We start from the raw sequence: 4,440 nt of genomic DNA on the forward strand, positions 1-4,440 counted from the left end.
TCAGGGCAGGTAAAGCAATATTGTAGAATTGAGTGAATGGTGCCCATGAGTGAGGGGGTTTTCTTAACTCAGAAAAAAAAAAAAATCAATGAGGTGCCTATCTCAGCCAGAAGTCAGCCAAGTGACAAGACACTTCATACTTAAGTTTTAGGAAATTAAAATAGTCAGCATTTTTGCACATTGTTCTATTTGTTTATACAACTATAACAGCGCAATCCCAAGCTGCATTTGGGCTGGCACAAGTCCCTTGTCCCGGCCTAGGAGGGTCACAAACATGCTGTAAAGCACGTTTGTGCCTCCTCTCGAGCAAGTTGCGCTGGTAAATGGAGGTGCACCGGCACATGGAGGCTGAATCCAGCCTCTGTGGCAGCTTGCGCGGCAAGCCTTGCGTCAGCTCTGCTGGGCCAATGGTAAGGCTCTGGGGTGTTAGCGAAGGGGGTGGGGAGGAGGTGGGAGGGAGGCATTCCTGGGTGGGGAGTGGGTGGAGAGGGAGCCAGAGGCAGGACTTGGATCCAACAGTTATGCAGGATCCCAACTCCCATTCCCAGGAGTTTGCAGCGGCTTGAAGCTGCTTTACTCTCCTTGGACTTGTGCTACCACAAGAGGTGGCGTGGGTCCGAGGAGACCCATAGGGACCAGGGCACCTTACTCAGGGGTAAGGGGAAAAATTTCCCCTTGCCTCTGGCTGAGTCGATTCTGGCCCCTATGGATACAGTGCAAGCCTCTTGGCTTGCCTGTTCCAGTGCAGGATAGGATTGCACCCTAATATGCTTTATTACCATGCTTCGTTATACTCATATTTTGTGTACTGGAATTGGGGTGGGGACCAACTAGCAGTGGAATAGCAGTCAGAGAGGCAATGGATAAGTCATGGGCAGCTACAGGGTATACAGTAAAGGAAGGCATGTATGAGAGAGGAGTGACTAGCCATGCAGGGCACCAAGATTCTGCCCCTAAAAACCCTGGAGCCTTCATGTATACACTGTGCACAAACCAGGGTCTCCTGTGTAAGTGCATGGGAGATATGCAGAAGTACCACCGTTTCCTTAAATGTATTCAGATTTTTCTGCAGAAGGTGTTTTCAAGAGCAGACAGAAATTATTTTATGCCTACTCTCTCTGCTATCACGTAATAGCATTTTCTTTATTTATGGAGGGCAGCTAGAGAAACCTGTAGTGTCATAGCTTTAGCCTTGAACCTGCAACTGAACTGTCATAGCCCTAACCTCCTCCAAAAGATCTGTTTTGTTTCTTTCAACATTCATTTAAGGTCCTGAAACCCCTCTAGTTAATGACAAAAAACTCTGAACCTTACCCCAATGTTGAGGCCAAAGCATACCAGACATACAGCCAAAATAAACACCATATCTGTTTGTGTGCAACTGCAGCAAACTAGAACAAAGAGAAATTGGATTGCAACTCAAGGCAAACTGAGGGTTTTGCAAAACCTTCTTAAAGGTAATAAAAAGTATTTTTGACTGTACCAACATGCAATAGTATACCATGGTGGCTTTCAGATTTTTTTACCTCCAGAAAACTCTTTCCACATCAAGTAGTCTGCCAAAGTATCTCGACACACCTGCCATGGAACCCCATGCATTGCATTGGTTTCCTGAGGATGTTCTAACATGAACATTCAGTTCAAAGGTTGGGACTTACTATAATTCATTGTGAACTGAGACTGTGCCATAGGACATAGACAGCATTGCCCACATACCCCCAACAAAGGACCAGGACAAGGAAAGGCTGGTTAAAATGGGCCACAGTCTACTGAAATAATCAGATCTGAGGTTATTGAAATACAGGCATCCCCACATATCCATGGGGGATAGGTTCCTGCTGCTACCGCAGATACCCAAAACCATGGATAGCAGCGAACCCTACTCAAATCCCCCCCCCCAGCTGTGCTCATGACTCACCTCTCTTTATTTCCAAATGCTTTGCAAAAGTCAGCTTTTTCTTCCTTTAGGAACAGGAAGCAGACAGTGAGAATCTAGACCTGGGTGGCCAACCCTTCAACTTTAGGGCTCTTGGACCTTTAATAATTGTGTAGAGGAGGACATTTCATCTGAATTCTAATAGGAAGTGGACAACAGAGAGCTTCCTGTTAGCATTCTCACTATAGCTCACTCAGGGGATTTTCAAAGAGTTCAATAATCCAGGTCAATTCTCCAAGCCCAAGTTGGACACCCATCTCACTGCTGGCTGCTCTCCTGCAGGTGACAGGCCTAGAAAATGATGGGATGCCTGCAAATAATGACCTCCCCCACTAGATCAGCTGGATCTATTCCAGACACAGATCTGAGGCAGAGCTTCAACACCCACGCCTTCCAGGTCTTCATTGGCAGGGGATCATCATTCTTTTCCAGGGCCGTGGATGAGATTGCTCCTAAGTGGCATCTGCCAGCTGGCAGAGACAGTGTAGCTCCCTAGTTTACCAAGGAGCTGGGGATGATGAAGCAGCAGCATAGATGTCTTCAGCAACAGTGGAGAAAGACTTGAGATGTCCCAGCGAACATAGGCTAGGGCCCAATATAAGTCCTACTCTGTGGCGGTGATGGCAGCAAAGCGTTCCTTCTTCTCTGCCCCCATTGCACCCGCACAGAGTTGACCAGCAGAAGTGTTCCATGTTGTAGGGGGTATTCTCCATCAGACCCCACCAATTAATTTGGAGGAACACACGGTAGTCCGGTGTGACATGTTCACCAAGCACTTTGCTGATAAAATCACTCAGATTCACCACAACTTGGACTCCATGTTGACAATGTCTAGTGATGTCCCCGTGGCATCTGTCAATCCTGTTTTGTGGGATTTTGTGGAATCTGAGGATGTGGATAGGATCCTTTGGAGTGTGAGGCTGTCCGCCTGCCTGCTGGATTCGTGCCCAGCATGGCTGGTTATATCTGCCCAGGAAGGACTGGTTGAGTGGACAGAGAGGGTAGTAAATTCATCTCTGAGGGAGGGGGTGTTGCCTCTGGTATTAAGGCAAGCAGTGGTTCACCCCCTCCTGAAAAAGCCCCCTCTACACCCCTCTATATTGGAATGCTATAGGTCAGTCTCAAACCTCCTATTTCTGGGCAAAGTGATCGAGCGGGTGGTGGCGTTTCAGCTCCAGAGGATGCTGGATGAAGTGGATTATCTGGATCTCTTTCAATCTCTTTCAGGCCTGGCTTCGGGATGGAGGTGGTCTTGGTTGCCTTGGTGGATGATCTACGCTGAGGGCTGGATGGAGGGAGTGCATTCTTGCTAGTCCTTTTGGACCTCTCAGTGGCTTTCAACACCCTTGACCATGGTGTCTTTCTGGGATGGTTGGCCGAGATGGGGATCGGGGGCATTGTTTTGCAGTGGTTCCGATCCTTGGCTGACAGATCTCAGATGGTGGTACTGGGGGACTCCTGCTCGGCACCCTAGCCTTTGAGGTGTGGGGTGCTGCAGGGTTCCATATTGTCCCCCATGCTGTTTAATATCCACATGAAACCACTGGGAAAGGTCATCTGGGGATTTGGTGTTGGGTGCCATTAGTATGCGGATGACACTCAGCTCTATCTCTCCTTTCCACTGGATTCCAGGGTGGCTATCTCTGTCCTGGAGGGCTGCCTGGAGGCAGTTTGGATCTAGATGAGGGTGAACAAGCTGAAGTTAAATCCTGACAAGACAGAAGTCCTCCTAGTTCAGAAATCCACGATGCGGGTGCTGGACTATCGTCCTGCTCTAAATGGGGTTGCATTCCCTCTGAAAGAGCAGGTTCAGAGCTTGGGGGGGGGGGTTCTCCTGGACTCACAGCTGCTCCTGCATGTCCAGGTGTCGGCTGTGGCCAGGAGAGCCTTTGCTTAACTTCGGCTGGTGTGCCAGCTGCGGTCGTAATTGTCTCAGGTGAGTCTGGCCACAGTGGTCCATGCCATGGTGACATCAAGATTAGATTACTGTAATGCGCTCTACGTGGGGCTGCCCCTGAAGACGGTCCAGAAGCTACAGCTAGTACAGAATGCGGCCGCTTGTGTAGTTGCTGGAGGTCAGTGGTTTGACTCTGTCACGCCGCTGCTCCAGCAGCTGCACTGGCTGCTGGTTCATTTCTGGGCTGAATTCAAGGTACTGGTTTTGATATTTAAAGCTCTAAATGGCTTGAGACCAGCATATTTGAGAGACCTCCTTCCATATAGTCTGGTCTGTTCTCTGAGGTCATCAGAGGGGGCCCTGTTGGTTGTGCCCTCACTGAGAGAGATGAGGGGAATGGCGGCCAGAAACAGGGCCTTCTTGGTGGTGTTACTTGCATTATGCTCCCAGTATCTGTAGCATGCGCAGCGGCCACACCCCGGCAACAGCTTCGACAGGCTGGCCAAACCAGGTTGAGGGTAACCATCGGGTCATTGACCTTCGGTGAGTTCGGGATTTGTCTATCCCAAGCATGTGAAGACAGACTCCGGCGGATTGAGCGGATGAG

The sequence above is a fragment of the Tiliqua scincoides genome, chromosome 4 (assembly GCF_035046505.1).
Source record: "Tiliqua scincoides isolate rTilSci1 chromosome 4, rTilSci1.hap2, whole genome shotgun sequence".
NCBI classification, from domain to species: Eukaryota; Metazoa; Chordata; class Lepidosauria; order Squamata; family Scincidae; genus Tiliqua; species Tiliqua scincoides.